Source organism: Felis catus, chromosome A2 (assembly GCF_018350175.1).
Source record: "Felis catus isolate Fca126 chromosome A2, F.catus_Fca126_mat1.0, whole genome shotgun sequence".
Taxonomy (NCBI): domain Eukaryota; kingdom Metazoa; phylum Chordata; class Mammalia; order Carnivora; family Felidae; genus Felis; species Felis catus.
This window is the reverse complement of record NC_058369.1, coordinates 30,535,506-30,562,745: the sequence shown is the minus strand read 5'-3', so window position 1 is coordinate 30,562,745 and position 27,240 is coordinate 30,535,506. Positions and strand designations below refer to the sequence as shown.

The 27,240-nt window shown below is 40.9% G+C and overlaps 1 long non-coding RNA gene across 1 annotated transcript in view; it reads left to right on the top strand.

The window, feature by feature from the left end:
* LOC109496523 overlaps positions 1–25,691 on the top strand; it is a 112,748-nt gene extending 87,057 nt beyond the window's left edge. Inside the window, exon 13 of the long non-coding RNA XR_006593818.1 lies at positions 23,305–25,691. This is a non-coding gene — a long non-coding RNA (uncharacterized LOC109496523). The remainder of the gene's footprint in view (positions 1–23,304) is intronic.
* Positions 25,692–27,240: the final 1,549 nt, after the last annotated feature.

The window sequence follows — 27,240 nt, the reverse complement described above, 5'->3', positions numbered from 1 at the left end:
AAGTTGGGAGACTCACACTTTCCAATTTCAAAACTTAGTACAAAGCTACAGTAATAAGATAGTGTGGTACTGGCATGGGATAGACACACAGGTGGGATAGAATTAAGAATACAGAGATAAACCCTTACATGTATAGTCAATTCGTTTTTGACAGGGATGCTGAGACAATTCAATGGCAGACAAGAATTGTCTTTTCAAGAAATTATGCTGGGAGAAGTGGATATCCACATGCAAAAGAATAAAGTTGGACCCCCTTCCCATGCCATCCATAATATTTAACTCAAAACGGGTCATAGACCAAAAAGTAGGAGATAAAACTGTAAGACTCATATAAGACAATATAGGAGTAAATGTTGGTTACCTTGGTTTTGACAAAGATTTCTTGGATGGAATAATAAATATTGAGGACTCACCGTGGCCCTAAGTGGTGAAGCAGGACTGAAAATATTTCCTCCCAACAAGCATGGCCCGTGTTGATGTTTCTTAGCCTCCATTTTACATTGTGCTGCTCACAGTTCAGCCCCAGCTCTTCTTGGGACTCTTCCCTTCCTTGTGCGAGGCTAGGAATCCTGCCCCCCAACACCCGCGCACGCGCGCGCACACATACACACACACACACACATCATTGTTGTATGCTGTATGCCTAACTCCATGAAATCCAAAATAGTTATTAAGACAGCCTCCCCCTGCAAGTTCCAGGAAAAGGAAAACTGAGGTGACGTTGTATGATCTGAATTGCAGATCATTGTGGTGTCTAAATACAGACCGTCCATGCAGACACCTCCTGGCAGTCCAAGAGGATGTAACTAAGACTGTGGAAATCTGAATATCAGGACTTGGATGGCAAGCACAACAGATTTTAGGTACCTATCTACCCCACATCCCAGGTGGTCTACGGTGATGTGTAATAAATTGAGCCTCCACAAGATCAGTTATACAGTCCCATAGCACCAAACAGCGGTGAAGGCAGAGCGGGTTCCAGAAGATCTAAAAGGCCGTGAAGCCTGAGAATCACATCAAATTTAAATCCTGTAACCCTGGTGATTCCCCCTGGAGAATCGTCACAGCCTGTGCTGGGGGCAGAGTACTGAAGGAGGGGGAAGCCAAGAATGTTCAGTGGTGGGGCACCACCAGCTCTCTCTTCAGTGAAGGGCTCGTGCCCAGCTGCCAGCAATGCTGGCAGCAGACCACCTTTGGCTGTCCACTCCTTGCAGCATGGCCTCGGCCACAGGGATCACTTGTTTGTTCTGGGCCCAATATGAAAGAGATGGTTAGGAGTACAATGGCCCGGTCATCTCAGCCCTGCTGGGAACACCTCAGGAGGGCCTGTCTAGCTGCAGAGCCTCTTGGACAGTCGGCAGAAGCTGTTACTGGGCCTGCATCTCAGCGTGGTTTCTCTCTCTGCTCAGTCCTGCTTTGTTCCCCTCCCTTCCACAGGTGTCGGTCCCAAGGATGCTCCTTAGATAAAACCTCGCACATGGTAAACTCTGTCTCAGCAACTGTGTCCTGAGAATCCAATCCTTGACGCTCAGTCAAAATTCTTGTCCCTGAAACAGGAGCCCTGATCACTCTTGTATCAATTTTTATATCATCTATTGACTATCATCTCCAATGGCTGCTATAACCCCAGGTATGGCATTTTACCAAGGAAAACTCTATGCTTGGCTTGGAAAAGAGTGAAGAATTAGAACTTCAATTTATTCGTTTCATTAGCTTGTCAGCTTCCTCCCTTTTGTACCTAGAGCATTGTAGGGGAGGAAAAGTTTGCATCAACCCTCTGAGGGTCCCTGGCTGGGCCTGACAAAGAGGTTGGCAGGCCAACAGCGTACAAATTTATTTCAAATAAGTTTTAGAAGACACAGGAGGCTTCAAAAGGAGAAGTTCTGAAGAAACATTTAAACCTGAGTATTTTTTGTGCTAGGTTTGATAAAGAGTTGTGAAGAAATACGATAGGTCAGAGACTAAAATAAAAGACTAAGCCTTTTAGTTCTGGATCTTCTTGGCATCCCTTCATCTTTGGAGGTATGGATGCTCCTTTCCTCTGCATGCAGGGAGGGCCCCCCTCACACAAGTGCTTTATGACCTACTAAGGATGGGAGAGGAAATGACCTTCCTGCTTCTCCCATTTTCTTAAACTCCTTCAGCTCAAACTATTCAGTGTGCCAAGGTGCCATATTTTGGGGCAGCGTGTCCTGAACCCCATCAAGCACCAAGGTAGCTTTCTTCTTTCTCTTCCCAATCACTATAGAATGAAGCATTCTCTGTCATTCTCTTGCCCACAAGTGATCAAATTCACTTCAGCAGTCTCAACCCTTGGTTCATATGCAAACTTCTGGACAGCTCGGTTTGTATGTCTAGATTCATCCAGAATAGGGCCCTGCACACTTAGTATGCACCACGTTTGTGCAAACTTCAGGCATGGCAGGCGGAAATAGCTAAGCCATCCAGAGGCTCACAGTGCCCTGTGTGTACCGTCAGGCCTTACCCTCAGTGCCCTCTGGCTAATTCCAATGGACAGTAGCTGCCTCCTCTTAGTCAGATATGCCCGAAAATTAACATACATCGCTCCAGGAGCCCTTCAACCAACAATTGAGGGGTGAGAACTGGTATAGAAAATCTCCAGCACTTGCAGCTTTCCGTGGGATAATTCTGATGAGTTTCACCTCATTTCCCAGAGTTCCACAGCAGGATGACACTTCAGGAGCACTGGGAGGCAGGTGGATGTTACCTTCCGAGCAACAACACGCCCAGAATTCACTGCCTTCTCTTCTTGTTTATCCACTGCCTTACTGGTTTCCTGACCTCCCCCCTCCCCCACCACCCAATAAACTACTTACACTCAGATCTTCGCTTTGAGATCTGCTTCTTAGGAAACAAAATTAAGGGCTACGTCATTCCTGACCATGAAGAATTATAATCTAGTAAAGATTCAGTACATACACAAAATAACATAAACATAAACATGCATGCAGGTTTCCAGTGACCCAAAGAGAACTTTTTGGTTCTTCCAACCTTCCTCTGAAAGTGAATAAATAATGAAAATTCACCTCAGCTGATTTTAGCATAGTGGCTGTCTGTGGTTACCATAGGGAGTTGTTAGTTAATCCCATCAAAGGCTGTCTCCCTTGCTGAGAGAGTAAGGCCATCCTCTGTCCTCTCCACCCTTTCTCACCAGGGGCCATGTCAACATTAGCACCTCACTGATGGCAGATTAAGCAACTAGTGAAACACAGAAAAGGCTCATTTTAGGAACCAAGAGCACTGTTCCTGCTTTGGTCTCGGAATCAAAACAATGGTTTCGATGACAGGAGCCATGATTGAATTGTGAAATCTTTCTTTTAAAGTTTGAGGAAAAGTCCCCTTCAGCTCCAGTTCTTTCTGAACAGCCAGGAAGGAAACACACACACACACACAACCAGCAGATATAGGGTTTGCAGTCCATAAAGTCCCTGTCATAACTACTTTGGCTCTGCCATTGCAGTGCATAGCCATAGATAATACATAAGCAAATAGACAATGGGCTGTGTTCCAATAAAACTTTATTTATAAAACTGATAGCCATATTTGACCTACTAGTAGGCTGTAGTTTGCTGACTGCTGCCCTAGGACCTTGCTATTCAGAGAGGGGTCTGTGGACCAGCAGCATAGGCATCACCCAGACTATAAATGCAGAATCTGAGCTCCGTCCCAGACCTACTAAATTAGAATCTGAATTATGAAAATAAGGGCCTCAGTGATTCATATGCACAGTAACATTTGTGAAGTACTGTTTTAGGAGATTTGGATTGTGTTGACTGTGAACCAGAATAATTGTATGTATTAAATTGTATGTATGTAAAATAAGCTTTTAGGGGCGCTTGGGTGGCTCAGTCGGTTGGGCGTCTGACTTTGGCTCAGGTCATGATCTCGCGGTCCGTGAGTTCGAGCCCCGCGTGGGGCTCTGTGCTGACAGCTCAGAGCCTGGAGCCTGTTTCGGATTCTGTGCCTCCCTCTCTCTCTGACCTTCCCCCATTCATGCTCTGTCTCTCTGTCTCAAAAATGAATATACATGAAAAAAAATTTTTTTTAATAAAATAAGCTTTTATTTCCATTTAACACTGCTTGAGCGTGATGATAGCAGAAATTTGCTTGGTTTTATGTGACTAGGTCTACAGCGGTCACTCCTCCTTATTGGTGGAGAGAGGAGGATCAGTTCAAAGCCTACAAAATTGGGACAGACCATGAAGTCTGGACAATCTAACTTAGCACAACTCACAAGTAATCACAGCACTCCAGAGAACCACGAAGTTCCCCATGCCTTCTTTTCCTTTTCTCCCACAAAGTGGCAGCAGCTTTGACTGAGCTGGACCAGTCAGCCCTGAATCTGATTGCTCACATGTGTGTACAAATAATTTAGGTGTCTTTGCCGTCACAGGTCATTAAATGCCCACAACATGCTGTTCCCAAAAATGTCAGCCTCAGGGACTTGGGGAAAAAAAAATCCTCACTCCAAGGGCTAAAACGCATGCTCGTTAAAGTCATGAATTATTTGATGTTCTGTCAAAGATGAATCCACAATGGAAAGGACAGAGGAGGGTGAGTGTGTATTTGAGAGGACTGCCCCAGTAAGAACACAGTGGGCAACCTCTGTGCCTGACTGACCACATGAGTGGGAGCAAGGCGCTTGACTCCTCAGAACCACGGTGTTCTTATCTGGGAAAAGGAAGCTCCTAGTTTCTCAGTACCTATAAACATTTTAGTGGCTCATAACCTTTGACTCAGCGATTATACCTGTAGGACTACGCTCTATAAAATTTTCACGTAAGTATGCGAAAATTTATGCCAGCGTGTATTCATCCAGCGCTATCTTAATAGTAAATCAGGAAGCCACTTAAATGTTCAGCGGTATGAGAATGGCTAAATAAATTGTAGGACCGCTAACTGTTCTAACGTGAGGCAGTTAAAAAAAGGTGGAACCATTTGCACTGAAGCGGAAATGTATCTTTGCTATACTGTTAGAGGAAAAGAAGAAGATACAGATCATATTTCATTGATTCCAAGGTGGGCATTTTTCACCTTTCACATTATTATAAGTAGAGTCTTATAGTTGATGGTGTCTTACAATTGCTATGGATCAGGCAACAGTCTTGGTGGTATACATAAAATAATGACAGATCCTATACTCAGTGGCATCTTAGATTGAATGCAACGTGCCGAATGAATCACACACATATGTGAATGGATGTGTTGATATATGTTTCTCTTATACCACGCATAGCTATACTTACAAACATATATAGGTGTATATTTCAAAGCATTGAAAAAATGCCTAGAAATATGCATGTCACGGGCGCCTGGGTGGCGCAGTCGGTTAAGCGTCCGACTTCAGCCAGGTCACGATCTCGCGGTCCGTGAGTTCGAGCCCCGCGTCAGGCTCTGGGCTGATGGCTCGGAGCCTGGAGCCTGTTTCCGATTCTGTGTCTCCCTCTCTCTCTGTCCCTCCCCCGTTCAAGCTCTGTCTCTCTCCCAAAAATAAATAAACGTTGAAAAAAATTAAAAAAAAAAAAGAAATATGCATGTCAGATGCACAGTAGTCAGTTTTAAGGAAAAAAATTAAGTAAAGGGCTAGGGAGTGAGATGCAAGAGGCAGTTTTGCCTTCCAGGTTTTTATACTTTTTACACTTTTTGCGTTGTATTGACAACAAACATGTTTTACTTTTTAAATCAGAAAATAGTATGGGGTGTCTGGCTGGCTCAGTCAGTACAGCATGCGACTCCTGGTCTTGCAGTCCTAAGTTTGAGCCGTATGCTGGGCATAGAGATTACTTAAACTCTTTTAAAAAATCAAAAAGTAGTATGATAGTAATGTCTTTATTCTTGTCTCACAAGACTGGAGTGAAAGACGTTATCATACAAAAGTAATTGCTGTAGAGTGTGCGGCGGTTCTCCTCTCCTTTGTCAGCTACAGAGACTAGGAGGAAGAGACAGAAATTGGAGACATTTAGGGCTGCCACCTTTTTTATTTTGCCTGGAGTGCAACATTTATTCTGTGAGAAAATGAGATGGGATGGCCCATGGCAACAGGAGAAGCCAATCTTTGGCTCATTGGGATATCACTTCTGATCAGGAATGTGTCATGAGGCGTTCATTCAAGAGGCAAATCAGCAGGGAAATGTCAAAACATCAGCAAATTGTGAGTAAATAGACTCAGACGCTTTGGTGCAAACTTGCTAAGAACAGAGGCTGTGGTTTCCATATGCCCCTACAGACTTTCTGGTAGAAGCCCTCATGAATATTAACCACTTATACATTTCAGGGTGAATGACGGTAGCACAGCCCAGCATGTGAGCCTTGTTCTTGAAGAAGGACCTGGTCCTTGGGTAGGAAGGAGTGAGGGGAGAAGAGTCCAGTTCAGCACCTCAGAGGCTTTCTCTGGGAGCCAGGGAAGTAATACCTGGAACAGGGCAGTTGTTTGCAAAGAGGAAAAGTTCCATCACATATGATGAAACACATGAGGGTGCTTTGCAACTAGGTAGCATCCTATTCGTTCTTATTTTGTAGGTGGATATGTACATTTCGTGTCAGTGTCTACATGGTTGGCTCAGCTCCTGGATGGAACTCAGTACCTTCCCTCCTTTTTGTGCTTCACTGTAATCAAAGCTCAGCCAGCTACAGTAGGCAAAATTGACAGAGCAAACTTGCCTCTTTGAAAGTATGAGACTCTTTCAGGTTTATTCTTGAGGATCTGCAGAGAGAGTTATCCTTAAGTGATCTACCCATACAGAAGTTCTCCTGGGAAGCTGGAGCAAAAGGCAGGGAGCACAAGTGGGTAGAGGTTGTGAAACAAACCTGACATGTGTTGGTAATGGTTGAAGTGGGCGATGGAGGCATACAAGCTCAAGATGCTTGTCACTCTACCGTTGTCTAAGTTTGAATTTTCCATATTCCAAGGTTAAGTAAAAGAAAAAGAACTGGAGGGAAGGAGTGCTGAATTTCTCTACCAGCAGGGAGAGGCTACCGTGCCAGGATCATTTCTGTTAGTATATTCTCATTTTCCTTACCTAGAAATGGACACAATACCAACTCACTGGGTTGTGATAATTAAGGCAAGAGATGAATGTAAAATTCCTAGCGTTGTCCCTCAAAGTGTGCTACTATTACTAAAATAAAATAAGATTAAATTACCTTTAAAATACCAATGTATTGACAGCGATTTTATTTTAATGGTGGAAATATTTTTACTTGCTTTCTTTTCATTGTATTTTCCCCACTTTCTATATTGAACAAATCTATCGCTACAATTAGGAAAAATGGAATAATCTTTATTCGAATTAACTTTTATTTGACTCCTCTCTTACCCATATGTGAAGGGGTTTGAAAAACTTGGGCTACTAACCATTCAAAAACATTCTTAATATTATAACTTCAGTTCCTCCCTGTCTGAAGCTGAAAGCCTTTTTGATGCAAGAACTTTGGCTTGAAGTTCCTTAAAGAATGATAAAGAAAAAAGCTGAATTACAATACGCCCATCTCTTCTACCTCCTGGTTCCAAAAAATGTTTAAATTAGCTTCTGGCTATTTCTGTGTAAAGTTAGTTTGTGATTTTATTGACAAGTGATGGGTTACAGTAATTCACCCTACAGTTCCCCCAGGGATAAACATGAAACATTCTACTACTGTCAAAGAAGCTAGATCCCTGTTGGTTTCTTTCTTTCTTTCTTTCTTTCTTTCTTTCTTTCTTTCTTTTTTCTAAAAAACATGTATCTTGTGCCTGTTGCTGCTGCTTTTATTTGGAGCATCAAATAAATAGAAGACACTGACTTCCAAGAGTTTTTGACATTGATGGTGTTATGCAATGGTCTTTTATACTGTATCAGTTGTCAGTTGTCACAGTGATATGACATAACTAGGCAAAACTGACACAGCCATATAACTTTCTTGGGAGTAGAATATTTCACGTCTTTCCTGGGGTAATTGCAGGCTCCGTCACTGTAACCCTCAAACTATCTGTAAGTGGAGGAAACTCACATAGAAAACTCAGCACCTGCGATGGTAAGCACTGAGTGAGCTCCTGGGTCTGCAGGCTGCGGTTGATCGGGCTGGGCGTGGCTGATCTGAGCCTGACTCACTTTGACTCACAGGGCTCAGCTGACTATGCCCTACTGCAGGGTAGCCTCGTCTGAAACCAAGCGGCCAGGGGCTGTGCTCCACATGGTTTTCATCCTATAGCACACCATCCTACACGTGTTCTCCTGCTGAGGGAGCAAGCACAAGCAAAAGTGCCCAAGTGCTTTTTTGTTTCCTCATTGTTTTTTTCAAAATAGGTCTTAAATCCCTCCCCTGTTTTTTCCCAGGTGTTTTTTTTTTTTTTTTTTTTTTTTTTTTTTTTTTTTTTTTTTTTTTTTAAGATCTTGTTGTGTCATGTCTGCTAATATCCCTAGGGCTAATGCAAGTAACTAAGACAGCCCAGATTCAAAAATGAGAAAGTAGGAGCTCCTGGGTGGCTCAGTTGGTTAAGCATCCAACTTCAGCTTGGGTCGTGATCTCACGGCTCATGAATTTGAGCCCCGCATTGGGGTCTCTGCTGTCAATGCAGAGCCCACTTTGGATCCTCTGTTCCCTCTCTCTCTCTCTCTCTCTCTCTCTCTCTCTGTCACCCCTCCCCTCTTTCTCAAAATTAAATAAACATTAAAAAAATGAGGAAGTAGATGGTGCCTTCTTTACTGAAAGGAATTGCGAAGTCACCTGGTGAAAGTTGCGGCTACAGGAGAGCGTAAAGAATGGGGGTCATTAATGCCAAATAGCCAAAGCAATCTTGAAAAAGAAAACCAAAGCAAGAGGCCTCACAATCCCAGACTTCAAGCTATACTACAAAGCTGTAATCATCAAGACAGTATGGTACTGGCATAAGAACAGACAGTCAGATCAATGGAACAGAATAGAGAAACCAGAAATGGACCCACAAACGTATGGCCAACTAATCTTTGACAAGGCAGGAAAGAATATCCAATGGAATAAAGACAGTCTCTTCAGCAACCAGTGCTGGGAAAACTGGACAGCAACATGCAGAAAAATGAACCTGGACCACTTTCTTACACCATACACAAAAATAAACTCAAAATGGATGAAAGACCTAAAAGTAAGACAGGAAGCCATCAAAATCCTCAAGGAGAAAGCAGGCAAAAACCTCTTTGATCTTGCCTGCAGCAACTTCTTACTCAACACATCTCCAGAGGCAAGCGAAACAAAAGCAAAAATGAACTATTGGGACCTCATCAAAATAAAAAGATATTTGCAAATGACATATCAGATAAAGGGTTAGTATCCAAAATCTATAAAGAACTTATCAAACTCAACACCCAAAAAACAAATAATCCGGTGAAGAAATGGGCAGAAGACATGAATAGACACTTCTCCAAGGAAGACATCCAGATGGCCAACCAACACATGAAAAAATGCTCACCATCACTCATCATCAGGGAAATACAAATCAAAACCACAATGAGATACCACCTCACACCTGTCAGAATGGCTAACATTAACAACTCAGGCAATGACTGATGTTGGTGAGGATGCAGAGAAAGAAGATCTCTTTTGCACTGCTGGTGGGAATGCAAACTGGTGCAGCCACTCTGGAAAAGGAGGTTCCTCAAAAAGCTAAAAATAGAACTACCCTATGACCTAGCAATGGCACTACTAGGCATTTATCCACGGGATACAGGTGTGCTGTTTCCAAGGGACACATGCACCCCCATGTTTATAGCAGCACTATCAACAACAGCCAAAGTATGGAAAGAGCCCAAATGTCCATTGATGGATGAATCATTACAGAAGATGTGGTATATATATACAATGGAGTATTACTCGGCAATCAAAAAGAATGAAATCTTGCCGTTTGCAACTACATGGATGGAACTGGAGGGTATTATGGTAAGTGAAATTAGTCAGAGAAAGACAAAAATCCTATGACTTCATTCATATGAGGACTCTAAGAGACAAAACAGATGAACATAAGGGAAGGGAAACAAAAATCATATAAAAACAGGGAGGGGGACAAAACAGAAGAGACTCATAAATATGGAGAACAAACTGAGGGTTTCTGGAGGGGTTGTGGGAGCAGGGATGGGCTAAATGGGTAAGGGGCATTAAGGAATCTACTGAAATCATTGTTTCACTCTATGCTAACTAATTTGGATGTAAATTTTAAAAAATAAAAAAGTAAAAGAATGGGGGTCATTAATGCAATCAATGTGCCATATAAAGTTACATAACAAGAACTAGCAGTTCTCTGTGGCGTTATATGTTTTGCAATGCACTGTCATATATCTTCATATATATAATTACATCCCTAAGGATGGAAGAGGATTAATTCTTTCAGTAAGGTAGCTATGAGTTGTTTTGATGCTGAAATTTATTTTTACTTCTAGCCTCTTGTCCCCTAATTTGTAAACATATGCTATGATAATTTGAAGTTAAATTTCAGGGATCAGTGAATAAAATTGCTTTTTTTCCCTTTTTTGCACATGCAGTTGTGGTTTCCTGATATACCCTTGTGGTTGCCAGATAAACACCCATTTATCTTTCAAAACCCCCCTATTGTATCACCTCCTCCAGGAAGCCTCTCTGGCTTCTCCAGATAAAATTAATCATTCCCTCCTCTGATCTACCTTTGTGCCTTGCCTTATCTGTTTAAGCTGTCATCTGCCTCTGAAGAGTCTGAGCCCACTGAGTGGAATAAGGAGAATAGGCTCTGGGATCAGGCTACCAGAGTTCACCTCCCAGGTACTATTTCCCACATGTGGGGCCTTGGACAGGTTATTCAGCTTGGGCTCTATGTACCTCCTATCTGTACTGTGGGAGTACTAATTGTATTGGCTTAAGAGGGACACTAAGAGAATTAAATGGGCATTAAATATTTGGTAAAAGACCTGACATAATGTTCTAAATAAAATTAGCTATTAGTGTTTATCATCTTATTACCCATAATGCTAGTTAGATGACCTTATACCACCTTGGAGTCAATTTGTAACACTGGGTCTAGAACACCAAGGTACCCTTGGATCCTTAAGTCCTTACGGTGTCCTTGGTTGAGGTCAAAAGTATGAGTGATTTTGCAATCAGGATCTGAAGGAGAAGGAGGTAGGAAATTAATAGCTGAACAATGGAACAAGCCTCCAAAGATCACCCCATTCTGACCCCAACATGTAATTCTGTGATGATAAAGAAAATAAAAAGAGGATCAAAATGTACCCAATTAATATTCATCTTTACATGGAAACCAATTTGACAATAAATTTCATGTTAAAAAAATATTCATCTGTACAGATCTCATTTTTAGGTATTGTCTTTCTGTTCCTCTGAGCAGAAGGTTCACTTAAGTCATTCAGTAAGCTTTGTTCTCCAAAAACCAAACAGTAAGGTGATGTGGGGACAATGGGAAGTAAAATGAAATGGCACAACCCATCCCTGAGGCTAGAAGAGGCAATGAAACAGAATTACATAAGCTTCCTCTCAGTCCTCAATTTGAATGATGCATTTACTTTGAGACATCTCATCTTCGAAATAGGTGAGCTGAGGATTAGAGGAATGGAACAGATGGCATCTTGATAAATTAATACTCTGAAAACGAGGGAGGAGACACACATTGTCTACAACATTCAGAAAGTATTTCTACTAGAATAAAGTATATACTGTATTTTGGTGTATCTGAAGATTAGATGTTTATGTCATCGTCATTATTTAGCACATTTGGGGAAAGAAAGAATTTTGATAAATACAAAGGTTATACTTGAGCATTTATTCACTTGCTACAGTGCTACCAACTAGTAAACTCCAAAGGCGAACTTGGTATATAAATAGTAAGTAAATGGTAAATAAAGAGAAATTGTCTTTTGCTAAGTGAAATAAGTCAGACAGAAAAAGGCAAGTATCATATGATTTCACTTATATGTGGCATCTAAAAAACAAAGCAAACAAATGAGCCAGAAATAGACTTACAAATACAGAAAGCAAACTGGGGGGGTTGCCAAAGGGTAGGGGTGTGGGGGGTGGTCAAAAGGATAGGGTTACAAACTTCCAGTTATAAAATAAATAAGTCATAGGGATGAAAAATACAGTATAGGGAACATAGTCAATAATAGTGTAATAACATTGTATGGTGACAGACGGTAGCTACACTTACCATGGTGAGCATTGTGTAATGTACAGAATTGTTGAATCACTATGTTGCATACCTGAAACTAATATAATATTGCATGTCAACTATACTTCAAATATTTTTTAATGTTTATTTATTTTTGAGAGAGAGAATGAGAGCAGGGGAGAGGCAGAGAGAAAGGGAGACACAGAATCCAAAGCAGGCTCCAGGCTCTGAGCTATCAGCACAGAGCCCGATGTGGGGCTGGAACTTACAAACTGTGAAATCATGACCTGAGCCAAAGTCGTATGCTTTACCAACTGAGCCACCTGGGCACCCCTACTTCAATTAAAGAAAGAGAGAGAGAGAGAGAGAGAGAGAGAGAGAGAGAGAGAGAGAGAGAGAGAGAGAAAGAAAGAAAGAAAGAAAGAAAGAAAGAAAGAAAGAAAGAAAGAAAGAAAGAAAGAAAGAAAGAAAGAAAGAAAGAAAGAGAAAGAAAGAGTTATCTTTGTAGAATCATGTAATTGGGATTTTAGTAGGCAAAATGTACACATAATAAAAATAAAAGACAAATAGTACACACAGATATACTATGAACTGTCTCCCTCTGAGCTCTAATTCTCCATTCCTCAAAGGAAACACCATTATCACTTTCCTACATATCCTTTCTTTTCTTGTATATGCATATATATTACAGCTTGAGAGAGTTAAAGATCTTTGTTTCTAATTTATACCCTTATTTTGCATACACTTATTAAGGCTAAAACTAAACCCTTGCAGTGGACAGGCTTTACATGATTTGGGCAAAATTGTTAAGTCAATCAGGATTAGTTTGGTTTCAAGTGACCAAAAGAAAGGTGGTTTAAGCAAAGAAAAAAAAAAAAAAAGAAAGAAAAGAAATCATGGGAATACATCCAGGGGATAGAGATATGACAGCCTCAAACACAGCTTGAGGTCTTGACCATTCATATTCTCTCTCCCTCTCTCCCTCCCCCTTTCTCCCTCTCCCCCTCCTACTTGCTGTTCCACTCTGTTTCCCAGTTTCCCTCCATTTTTGGAGCCTGTGGAGTGACAAAATCATGGTCAGCAGCTCTAGCCCCACATCCCACCTGGCTTAAAATCTAGCAAAATTAAAAAGAGTGCTTCTCTTCCCCAGCTATTCAAGGAAAGCCTGAAGCTAACTTCTTACTGGTCTATATTGTCTCATACCCATCCCTGAGCCAATCACTGTGCCAAAAGCAATATCCTTTTGCCCCCAGAACACATGCTTCCCTCTCCCTCACTCCTCCCACGAAACATGTGATCACAGCATGTGATCTAAAAGTGAGGGAAGCTGTATAGCTCAGAGGAAAACTAGGGTGCCATTACCAACAGAAGGGTGAACCGATGGCAGGCAGATGAAAATCGCAGAAGTTCATAGCACTTACCCAATTAAGGAAAAGATGGAAATAGTTACCTCTTGCTTCATAGTAGAAAATTGTCAAAGATTAGGGAAACTATATTGTTTATCCTCAAATCTTATTTTTTATTACAGGATAAACCTCAATTGGACAAGTTCAAGATATAAGTTATCTATCTAAAAGCCAGTCCAATGTTCCTACTTCCTACTATACTGATGAATTCAATGGTCCAATAATTCAGGTTTTGTTTGCTTTCCCACTCTTTTCAGAATCATTCCCATCAAGCACATGGTAATAGCTTTTTATTTTCCTTCCTTTCAGTAACCCCATTACTAGAATGCTTCTTAGCCATTAAAACTAGCGGTTGATTTTTTTGTCACTCAAATAACATGAACTTACGTACATATTAAGGCCTATCTGAACTATAAATGGTAAAAGAATATCAATGACTTCTATCAAATTAGGAAAATAACAAGTAAGACTCAAATAGAAGAAGTAAACCAATTGGTAACACAAGACAAAATATGTCTTTTTTAATGCACAGTTCATGGGATTAAAAAAAACTGTTCACTAACATTGAAAATATGTTGCTTTTAACCTCAAGACTACAGTACATTCAGGCAGGAATAGAGATCACCTAGTCTAGTGATGTGGATGTGTGATAGGGCCGACCTTTGGGAAGGGAATTCACTCAGGTGCTGGCTTCAAATGCAAATTGTTTGGCATGGCCTTGGTCTAATGAGCAAATGGTCTGTAGGTGGGATCTGAGAATTCTATATTAATCAGCTCAGTTGGTGATACTTATGTGGCTTTAACTTGGGAAAAAAATATGGGTGGCTCAGTTGGTTAAGTGTCTGACTTCAGGTCACGATCTCACGGTTCTTATGGTTCATGAGTTCAAGCTCTGATGCGGGGCTCAAATTTAAAAAATTAAAAATACGTGCAGCCTTGCCATCCAGGATGTCAAGCAAATTAAAAATGTTTAAGTGTCTGTATCTTGACAGCTAATGGGTTCAAGCCCCACATTGGGCTCTGTGCTGACAGCTCAGAGCCTAGAGCCTGCTTCAGATTCTGTGTCTCCCTCTCTCTACCCACTCCCCTGCTTGTGCTCGCTCTCTCTCTCTCTCTCTCTCTCTCAAAAATAAACATTAAAAAATATTTATTTAAAAACTGTGGATAGTCTAACCTCCTCATTTTATAAACAGGGCTTTTGAGGTGCAGAATAGGGAAGTGATTTGCCCATAAATGGCAGAGCTGGGGCTAAACCCATGTGTCCTGAATGCGGTACTCTTACCTCCTTCCTTGCTTTCACCTTTCTGTGCATCCATTTCCATGGGGTTGTTGAGAATGAATCTGGCTGACCATATTGTTCATGCTGGTGTGAAATTCTATTAGAAAGATATCTGGTATGGAAATTACCATAACAATGAGCTTTAACTGTTTCTTACACGATTCTTTTCCTGACTGTACAAAGCATCTGTCTGGTTAAAGGCTCAGTCGATTCTTAAACACAAGTGTTCCGGATGAGGAAAAGAGTTTCCCTTGGTCAGAGGACCATGTATTCAGAAGATGCAAATCAACCGATAGGACTCATTCAAGATACCTGACATTGTACCTGAAATGGGTCCACATCACATTGCAATGGATTCTTTTTGTGTTCTCTATAAGAAAAGTGAGGAGAGACTGACAACATGATTCCATTGAAACCTTTTAGATTACATTTTTCCTGATCACCTTAGGTCTTACTTCACCACACATACAATTATATCTGGATAACATATTTGAAGAGATGTTTCAAATTGGAATTAAGAGACATCCACAACCTTTCAATTTCCAGTGGGTGAGATTTTCTCTTCCTTACTCTTACTGTGACTGATTCAACTTTGTATTTTCTGTATCCAGCACAGTGCCTGGTACATAATATGATGACGTTATGTAGAAGTTATACGCCGCAGCGGTTGAGAGAAAGGGCCACGAAGGTGCCGGTAATTTTTTAACAATGGGCTCTCCGAGAGAAGGAAGTCCCGATCTGTAGCATTTGCTGATCTCCATGGTGTAAATAGTTCACTATGGCCAATTTCAAGCTACTAACGTGACTGAATGCACATTTGTGAAAAAGATATGCCATAGCGCATTGTTACATAATATTTCTACCAGAAAGGTTCAATAGAAATAACTTAAGAATGAAGATAAAGTAGAATATAGTAAAATAATTAGAAAGCAGAGCTGAGTGTTGATTACCTTTGTTTTAATATCATTTATTTGATTGAAGGTTTATCTAACTTAATCTTTAATAATGGCTGAATTTAGCAACCAGTGCTCAAAAGTCCTGAATATGGGACATTTTGCCTTTGTGAGCTGATTTGATCTAACTTCAGTTGCCACTGGAAGGGGCTCTTGGGCCTGAGTCATAACTTCTTCAATTATTAGCTCTGAGATTTTGAGCAAGTCGGCTTGACCTTCTAGTGCCTCACTTTCCTTATCTTTATAATGGAATAATAGTGGTAAGTATCTTACAAGCTGTTTGCAAAGAATAAATGAGAAAGTACATGTAAAATTAGAGAAATGTTGTAAGAGCCCAAGAAATGTTGGCTCTTGGTGATAATAATAATACTCAACAAATATTGACTCAGTGACAGATGGTGAGATGGTGGATAGATGGATGGACACATGGATTGACAGATGCTTTTCATGTGAGAGAGAGAAAAGCTTTTTTTTTTTTTTTTGATGCTTGTTTATTTATTTTGAGAAAGAGAGAGAAGACCAGCAGGGGAGGGGCAGAGAGAGAGGGAGAGAGAATCCCAAGAAGACTCCATGCTATCAGCACAGAGCCCGACGTGGGACTTGAACTCGCAAACCATGAGATCGTGACCTGAGCCAAAACCAAGAGTCAGATGCTTAACCAACTGAGCCACTCAGGTGCCCTGGGAAAAAGCTTTTTTAATGTAAAAAATATTTTAAAAGTTCATCCATAAAGTGTCTCTAAGGAGGATATGAAATCCCCCAGTTTGTCATGGTGGATGAATCAACTCTTCTTTCCATGATGCTGCATGATACGCTAAGAGTCCTACATGACTTGCCATTAGTAGCATCAGCAGTCACTGAAAAAAGCAGGAAGAGAAGTACCCTTTCTTCACTCCTACCATCCGCGGGGAGCACAAGTGTTAAATCCCCTTTCAGACATCATCGCTGCGTGTCCGTGGCCCCTTCTCTTCTGGAGAGAGCTGAGTCTCTCTTTTTCTGAATCACATGTCTGCTAGTATCAAGGCGCGGGGTTTTCCCTCCAGATACTGCCTGCTCTTCTAAGACCACCCAAGGAAGCATCTCTTTGCTGCTCACAGTGGATTGATCCCAGTACACTTAACAGTGCCCCGTGGGACTGTTTCTCACTCACATGGAGAGTCTGACCATACTGGGGACAGTGGTTCCTCTCAAGACTGAGCAGAGCCCTTCTCCTTTGGAATCGTGTCTTCCTCCTTGCTCCAGTTAGGCTTTGGTTCATCTTCCCAGGCCGAGAGAGAGGAGAAGAGTCTCCTGACAGCTGTGGACCCTGCATCTTCTGTACAATAATGTCGCAGAGAAAAACTAGAAGCGGAAGCCCAGTTGCCACCAAACTCAGCTTTCCACATCATTCAAATGCCCCAAATGGTGGCTCACCTGTAATGAAGGTAGGCGACCTGCAAACAGGCCTTTGACAAAAGTCTGCATCTATGTGTCAAGATGAGAACGTTGGTCTCGTAACTCGAAGCCTAGAACCTTTTTCACTGAATCATGCTACCTTTTGGGAGGTCTGGCAGGGAGTTCTTGACGTGTAAGTAACACCCTTATTTTTGCTTCTTACAAAAGATAGACATTGAGAGTGTCAATGTCTTGATAATACTTGACTGAAGGCACAAATCTATCTAGTTCATCTATCCTAAACACTTTAAAATGAAGAGGAGATAGTTTTGAGTATCTGTAACGAAACTGGTAACTAAAGGAAAAGTTGCATCAAAGGACAATGACAGAGAATGAATGGAGACTTGGAATATAAAAATGTCTTTAACCTGGTAAAGGTTACCTATCAAAAGTGTGGAGCAAGCCCCATACTTAATGGTGATGCATTCCTCTGAAGATCAAAGAAAACCCAAGGGTATTCATTCTAGCTTCTATTTTCCTGGAGGCTTCAGTGAATGCAGTAAGACAAGAAATAGAAATTAAATCTGTCAGGATTAGAAAGGAAGAAATGAAATTTTAAATGACAAAAATTCGAAAAGCTCCAAAGAGGTTTCAAATCATTAGAAGTAATGAGAGAGTTTAAGAAGGGTGGTTGGGTATGAAATCAATATGCAAAAATAAATCTACGCACCAACATCCGATATTTAGAAAATTCATTTTAAAATTTCCATTTATAACATTTTTTATAATGCTAGTGAGTAAAGCTAAAAGAATTACTACCATGTTAATGAATAGAAAAAAGATTCTATGTTATAAAGTGGTCAGTTCTCTCCAAAATTGTGAATTAAGTGCTATTCCAATCTAAACTCCTTTAGAAATCTACAGGAGTTGTGGTTTTGGGTTTTTTTGTTTTTTGTTTTTTTATTTTTCTTTGGAAAAAGTTGAAACTGATTCTAAAGTTTATGTAAAAGGGAACAGGGAAAAGCCATGACACTTTTTTTTAATTAAAAAATTTTTTTCAACATTTATTCATTTTTAAGAGTGAGAGAGACAGAGCATGAACAGGGGAGAGGGGCAGAGAGAGAGGGAGACACAGAATCTGAAGCAAGCTCCAGGCTCCGAGCTGTCAGCACAGAGCCCGACACGGGGCTTGAACTCATGGAGTGCGAGATCATGACCTGAGCTGAAGTCAGACACTTAACCAACTGAGCCACCCAAGCGCCTTAAAGCCATGACACTTTTAAAGAAAAACAAGTTTGGGAGAGTGACATGCTTTCTAGGTATCAAGGCATCGTATAAATCTGTAGTAATTAAGACAGTGCGGTATTGTTTCATTTGTAGACAAATAGAAAACATAACAGAATAATAACAAAGCCAAATAAACTGAGAGACTGTTGTGGGTTGAATTTGGCCTTCCGAAAAAGATACATTCAAGTCCAAAACCCCTGGAACTTATGAATGTGACCTATTTGGACATAGGGTCTCTGCAGATGTAAGCAAGTTAAAGTAAACTGGACCTTAATCCAGTTGCTGGTGTTGTTATAAGCAGCAGAGACACACAGAGAGAGGAAGACAGCTGTATGCCAAGGAATGCACATAAGCACTTGTTGTGTACCTGGCGAAGCACTTTTCATGGTGTATATGCTGGGAAACACACGGTGTGCACACGTTTAAGGAATGAAGTGAAGGAGTGAAGGAAGGTAGGCCTGAAGCTGCCGGTGGAAGGAGTAGGTCACCAGAACCTGGAAAGAAGAGAGTCAACAATTGAGAGGGCTCCTTAGAGGTCTTCCTTAGAGGCCACCCAGAAGCGGGGGCGGGGGGGGGGGGGGGCGGGGACTGGAGAAATCTCACGCTCCTCTGCCCTGAGGTCTCCTGCTGGTGTTTCCACCAGTCAAGCAGAACTCAGTGGATGAGAGAGTCCACAGATGAAGTCCTTCTTGGTTAGTCTTCCAGGTACAGAATTTGGTAGAATAAGGGTAAAAAGAGGGTTTGAGGGGCAGTGGTTTTATCTTGCACACAAGACATTATATAATCTTTGCAAAAGCCGTAAGGGACCTGTGCTACCCTTATCCCATTTCACACAAGCAAACTGGGGCTTGGAGAGGTTAAGTCGCATGCTGACAGTTGGCATGTAGTAGAGTTGGGGTCTAAGCCTAGACAGTGTCAATCATGAGCCAGGTAGCTCACCGCCAAAGTGAAATTCATGGCTCCATCATAGGTACAGACTAAGTCTCAGAGCAGGTGAAAAGCTGGGCCACTGTCAGCAGAAAGGGCTGGCATTTCCCAGTTCTGTCTGGCTCCAAATGCCATCTTCCACTGTGACACCACCACATGAGCACCCATGACGTAGCGACCCACGAGAGGCACACGCTTGGGGTTTTCCTTTTAATTACAAAGTGGAGAAGTGACGACACCAATAATACTATTGAAGTATTCAACTGGTTTTTACCTCAAGTGACGGAGTAGCCATCCTCAGAAATGAACAGCCTCCACCATGACATGGGAGAAAGCAAGGAGTATCCGATATTTGGCAGCCTCCATTTTGCATGAAGGTGTCTGTCACTAGAGATGTTCTGAGGTTTATGTTGTTAGAGATGCTGGGATCTCTGCAATTCATTTTGATTTTGTTTAAAGCCATAAAATAAAGTGATTGGGTGAAATTCTTTTCTGTTAAAACAAAACAGAATAGTGTGAGGCCTTGCAGCTTTTATCATGGGCACTTTTAAGGTACACGATCGCTTTCATTCAGCTAAATGCTATTGACTCAAACATGGACTCTATGATTACAGTTTGTTTGGTTTTGATTATTCTTGTTTATGCACATCTTGTTTAGTTTATACTAAACTATTAGACAGGAAAGAGATAGGGAGTATGAGAAAAATAAGACACTAATGATCATGAAAATGATAATCTACAATTTCCCTTCAAACTGATACCTTATAGACTCATGTAGTGACTTATCAGAACAGGTAAACCACACATGTCAGGATTTCCATATTACTTTCGCTTCCATTGCTCAATAGAAGAACTTCAGTGGTGATTATAGTTCATTTGGCTTTTGATCTATTGGGGATAATAATAACCATCCCTATGATGGGCTATTTGCAGAGAAATGTTGCAAGTAGAAGCCCTGAAATTTTGTATTAACTCGTCATTTGGAAACAAAGCAGAAAAACATTAAAAATAAACCAGTTAACTTTAAGTGAAAAATCTAAGCAGTCCAAACAATCGAGTCATGAAGCCATTTTTAAAAATCTATTCTTGATGCTGTAACACCTGTTAAATCCCAGTCTCTATTTAAGTAAGCATTCAATCCTTAAACTAAATAAGATACGATGTCCTTTTAAACTCTATTTTTGTTCCGGAATTATCTCCAAGTAGATTAGTGCCTACCCTTTTTTTTTTTTTTTTCAACGTTTATTTATTTTTGGGACAGAGAGAGACAGAGCATGAACGGGGGAGGGGCAGAGAGAGAGGGAGACACAGAATCGGAAACAGGCTCCAGGCTCTGAGCCATCAGCCCAGAGCCCGACGTGGGGCTCGAACTCCCGGACCGCGAGATCGTGACCTGGCTGAAGTCGGACGCTTAACCAACTGCGCCACCCAGGCGCCCCCTGCCTACCCTTTTTTAAAGGAGTTGGCATTTATTTTCACATATAAAGTGATTACAGTTGATCATTTTAAATGTTATTTTATTATACAGTATAGACCTAAATATTTTTTAAAATAAAATCATTTCTTTATGACCTACCATGAACGAAATAATGGAGTTGCATAACAAACTGACCAGGAGATTCATGAGGCATTGCCATGTGTAGTAGACATTTATCACTTTTGTCCATGCAGCAGGAAACCTCTTTTTTCCAGCAACATTGTCTGGAGCCTGTTTCGGAAGCTACCCTCTCCCAGCCACAGTCCCATATAGGTTAGGTGAAAATGACCTGCCTTGCTGATGGGTACCTGGTCTCAGATCAAGAAAATCAGAATGTGGAACACCCTGGCCAGTGGTTCATTTAGAACGACTATGTCCCAAACTGTGCCAATAAACTTTACTGGAACCAGTAGAATAAAGAAGCTGCCTTTCGGATGGAGCCACTGAAATAGAAGGACCAAAGACCAGAATATTCCCAGCAATGTGCAAGAATACCATATGCCTAAGAAGAAAACAGCAAAGAAAAGCAGAGTCAAACGACCGATAGTGACAGGTTCCCAGTGACATGTTTGAGCTCCTGGTTCCAGCCATTTCATAACTCAGTTGGATTTCACTTTTAGACTTCTCAGTTATATTAAGCAATAACTTGATAGATGACCTTGAATACATCACTTTATTTCTCTGGTCTTCGCTGTCTTCATTTATAAAATAAAGGCATTAGATCAGATGCCTGTCTAACATCTCTTTTAGATTTTACAGATTTGTGATCTTGTGATTGACCATGCATTAGTGACTCCGTAGAATTTTTAAATGGACCCAATTTCAATTGACAAAATAAATGGTGCTGGCCATCCTACTTCTTAATAGATAAAAAAGGTGAATTAGACAGTACTTACAGTTATAGAGGCCATGAGAAGTCATCTAATCCTTCTTCTGAGTCTCCTATCTAAATTGAGAATATACAAGGATGCTTTTATACTCCGTATCTTCATTTTGATGGAGCTCCAGGGCAAATGTCTCAGCTAACTTAATCAAAGATGTTGTTCACAACCTCTATTATGATCCTGAGTATCCCTGCCCCCATTCTGATGAAGAACCCTGGAAATTACCCATGGTAGTTTCACTTGCATTTAGTGAAAATCTTTTTGTACAATTTCGCAAATGCAAAGAAAAAAAGCCCTTTTATATAATTCCTCCAAGCTTAATAATTCTTTGATAGACAGCATCCATATCCCCTGCTAATTATGTCCCCATAAGGCAGGGTATTATACTTCCCAGAAGATGTTTTACAGGTAGGAAAGCTTTTGAAAATATATAATATTTTGACCTTTGAGATAAGAGATTTGTTGTGAAACTAGTCCTTTTTATTACTAGGTGTCATTCAAAATAAAATAATACGTTTAGACATGTTGTAGCAATTTACTTGCTATTACTCAAATCTTACCCTCTAATTAGAAGGAGAAATATGAAGCTTCATCAGTGCATAATTTAACAAACTCAATGTCATGAAATTACCATATTTTATTCTTGCCTAGCACCAAAATTTGTGGGCCCGGAGGAAAATGTTCACTTCTAAAATGCAAGATACGACTTATAACAAAAGAGTGCTTGAGAGCTGATACTACGGGTTCAGGCTAATCAAAGCCTTTGGACAAGTTCCAAAAGGCAGATTTAAAATATGAGTCAATCTCCAAATCCCATCTGCTTTGGGATTCAGCGGAAAAAGAAATGCAGTCATTTGGGGAGAGGGAAAACTATCAAAATCAGGGCTTTTTAAACCACTGATGGAAATGATAATGGAGCAGTGGGATTGCCAGAAAGAATTCTCAAAGGAATTAGAATTTTGTCTCCAGGTAGAAGAGCCCCCGCCCCTGAAAATGGCAGAGGTGTCCCTACACTGGGATCAAGTTTCGCTTTGTTCCTTCTTCTCTCTCTCCACCCTCTATTTTTATGCCCACAGCAGGGTAGGTTAGAGGCTTCACCCGATAACCTTAAAGGTACAGTAGTGTAACAAAATCAAGGTTATCTCTTATTCCTATCACAATCCCGGGTGTTCTTGTTCTGCTGGGTCTTTCCATCTTGTGGCTCCACCCTCCTCGAGGCCCTCAGATCCTCTCTATTCAGCCGGCATTTGGGAAGAGGACATAGGGAAAGCACATTCGTATCTTCACTACTTTGGCCAGAACTCGGTCATGTGTCTACATGCAGGTGTGAAGGAGGCAGAGAAATATAGTGTAACTGTATGCCAGGAGGAAAAAGGAAAAGGTTTTAGTGGACATATAGTTTCTGCTACATCTTTCTCCCCTTCCCTCCACCACTCTCATCTTTGCAAAAGCAATATTTGCATAATAGTTAGGAACTCAGAGGTAAGTACACTTTAGAGTCAGTCTACCGGGATTCAAGTGCAAGTTCTGCTCCTAGTAGCTGTGTAATCTGGGGAAATGATATAAGCTTTCTGTGTTTACTTTTCTGCAAAACAGGAATAATACAAGTAACTGACTCATAACATCATTGTGAATATCAAATAAATTGATGGCTAAGTGAAGAAAATTCTAAGTGGAATATGCCTGGGACTCCATTACTTCTCACTTCTATATCAGTCAGACTCCTAGGTTGCAGTAGAAATAATCTTGCTGACTTGAGTAAAATAAAATTTATGAGGGGACCAGCAATACTGCAAAAACAGGCTTCGAAAACAAGTCCACAACAAGCAACCTCTGGAGGGCCAGCCATCAGGAACCAGAACAGTTCTTCCAGCAGGAACAGGTCCATTCATGGATCCCCAGGCCACTACTGCTGCTGAGGTGATGATTTCCTCCAAATGCCACCACACCACACCCTACAGCCCTGACTCAAATTCCAAGTGCTACAGGAGACTGCTCAATTGCCTGCCCCTGAACTTTCCAGAATGACAAGAAAGAGAATTTGGACCCATTTGCTTTCTGGTTCCCAGGAATGCACACAGTGGCACATTTCTAAGAGGATAAAAAGTTTTGCTAGTCATGGCACCTTGCCATGGTTGGCTGCTGAACAATAAAAAAAAAAGAGATGATATCCATTGTGTGATCTATCCCCCCAGTCAGCCAGCCAGCCACTCACCCACCCACTCATCCACCTACCCATTGATCCATCCATCTCTCAATCTATTCAGTTAGCCATCTATCCACCCATGCAAAGATACATACATATCTGACAAACACACATCACCACATTTCTCTCACGTTTTTTATATCCAAATACCCGTAAAAAATGAGTCTTTCAGAGGAAGCTTTTATGGACCTAATTCACCCCAAAGCTTATGTCTCCCTGAGCAGTAGATGAAAAATATTGCAGCCTGAAAAGAATTGACTTGAAAGAATTAGGGCCCCTGCCTAAATGCCTAACATAGTATAAAAAGTGACTCCAGCCCCAGGGTGAATGGAGTCTTATGTTTCATAAGGCAAGATATTTATTATAATGACAGGGCAAAATGGCCGTGGTCAAATCTTAAATCCAGGATGCATCTAAAGCAAGAATGTCACTTTCCAATTCAAATCCAAAATGTACATTAAAGGCAAAGAGTGTGTATGAATTCTGTTTAAAAGTCTCTTTACAGAAATGGATTAGGGTTGTCATTGATACCAAGCTTCTATTCTACCTGAGATCTATTCATGCTTTGAGCAGAGTTTAAGGCTTTCTTCTGGAGCTAATAACCTCATTTAATCTGTAATTTCTATGTGAGAATTGGCGCACTCAAAATAAAAGAACAAATTACTAGATTATTTTTTTCAATGAAATTCTAAATCAGCCTTTGGGATTTCCAACTATGAAAGCCCCCACAAAATGCTCTGTATTTTCATGGAGTTAATAGTCTTGGCATTTTAATGCATGTTTTTGAGGAATTAAAATTCAGTCACCAAAACGTACTGTAATGCAGTTATAATAGACACCTTCTTGTGTCTGCCTCCCACTCTTTAACAGTTGGGTGCAAGGCACCATGCTAAGATATTTACACAGATCAGTTCATTTAATCTTCCCAATAGCCTGTGATGTAGGCTTTATTGTTTCCATTTTATATATGGGGAAATTGAGACTTGCAAGATCAAAGAGCTTTTCCAACTTCACATATATAGAGATGGTGAAAGTAGAAATCAGATTCCGGAGTCCAGTTCTAGAACCCATGTTCAACCACTAGCCTTGCACATCCATTTACCTGTATCTCATTCAGGTTGGCTCATGCTTGGTATATGTGACCCTGCCATCTTGGTTACTATTATTATGGTTAGATACCTTATCCAAGAAGGACTAACAGAGGTAGTTCTGGAAACACAGAATTGAGATTTTAGATACCTCTGTTTAGTCTATGTTAACTTCAAAACAATGAAAGAAATATAATCTGAGAAGTTTTGGATGGACATATTCTCCATATGATGTGGGACTGAGTAGCAGGAAAAGTTGGATGGCAGAGGGAAGAAGAATTAAAAGTGCGTGCCAAGAGAAGTTTTGCATATTTTTCAAACCATTTTTGAATTTGTTTAAATAACGTTTGGTGAAACAGGGATTTAATGGCAACCTCAATAGTAACAGCAATGTTGGAGACATACATCCCCTCCCGCTTCTTTATAAATACAATTATTTCAGTACTTAAGAATACCTGTAGAATCTGAAAAATAAGACAATACTACTGGAATATGTACCTGTTACTTGCTTCACTACTGTGCTTGTAATTGACCTTTTTTCGCACTTTATTTCACTGGCGTTAGCAGTCCCAAAGGCATCTTATTTGCAGGTTTTTCTGAATAAAGCACTGGTACTTAACATTGTTTATTCTTGGGGTCCCCTCTTAAAACTAAAGTGCCTTTTGCTTTATTATAGAACTTTGTAAATATCCTCCTAATCTTTATAAATTATGTTTAAATATTATAAAGATATAAATATGTATTGTTATGTTATTTATATATTGTTAATTAAATGGATATTATTTATTAATTTATTATTACTATTTTTTTAATGTTTATTTATTTTTGAGAGAGAGAGAGAGAGACAGAGCCTGAGGGGGGGGGGTTTGAGCAGAGCTCAAACTCACCTGTGAGATCATAACTTGAGCCAAAGTCGAGCCACCCAGCACCCCTATTATTACAACTGTTAATGTCAACCAAATACTACTCCTGTTCTTTTTGACTTTCCGGAAGTTCAAACCCTGATAAATCCAGTGGCATCTCTTCCCTTGAGCTCAGAGATTTGCTTCTGCATCTATACCATGTATTTCCCAGTGTATTTAAGATAGCTAGAATTGTTTGCTGTTGCTTGCAACCCCAAGTGTCCTAATCTTGTGAGAAATGAGGGAGGAACCCAGCATTCATTGAATGTTTTCTACCTGCTAGAACATTTACATAAGTTTACTCATTTAATTCTCCTGACATCCCCGGGAGTATCAAGTTCAAAGCACTGAAGTGATTTGAAACAGTCAAGGTTTCACCTCCGGTTTCTTGCCTTCCAGAGCCCAAGCTATTTTTCCTCCATCTTGCTGTAACTCCCCTCAGAATTAGGAGGAAAAATGCTGAAATATGTCTCAATTTTTTTTCAATGTTTATTTATTTTTGAGAGAGAGAGAGAGAGAGGGGGATACAGAGCATGAATGGGGGAGGGGCAGAGAGCAGAAATATGTCTCAAAAGCTGAACTTTGACTTCTGTGAATTTAGAGGGTACAAATACCGTGTGATGACAAGTGGCTGGCTTCTAAAATATATCATCACCCCTCTGCAGCAATGAATAGGAAGTGCCTATTTCTTTCTGATCCTGGGTACCCAGGGATCATAAAAGGTGACATGGTGACTGCCATAACTCGTGCAAAGCAGAGCAAAGAACAAGGCCCATCCCTTTGAAAAATGTAGGTAATGAACAAGAAATGAACAAAGAATGAGGAGAGGAGACAGCGTATGGGGAACCCCTGTATATGTATATTCACACAGTTCTATGGGCATTTACCTTACTTTAACTCTTTGGCCACAAGGAAGAGACTCAGACTACATTAAGAAGGGAAGGTTTTCGGTCAGGGACACAGAGACCTCAAAATAGAAACCCAAGTGTGAATGAGCCTGAGAGGAGGAAGAGGGGGAGTCAGAGCGCCTTGTGATCTCAGCGGCGGACTCGTACAGGTGCTCCCACCCATGCTCCCTCCAGAGGCTGAGCCCACTACTTTTTGTCCCATCTTTGTGGACTTTTGCCTCTCCTCTCTCTGCCAAGCTTCCTTGCCCAGTGCTCCCTGTTTCTCTTTACCTCACAGTTTGCTTCTCAGGGCTTCTGCTTTCTTGTGACTTCCCCATGCTCACACCTAACTTCTTCTATATTCTTGGATGCATCGTGACCCCATTCCTCTGCATAGGCTCTTTCAGCTTCACCTGGGGCCATTAGCAACGTGGGGAGGGGGGGCTCCA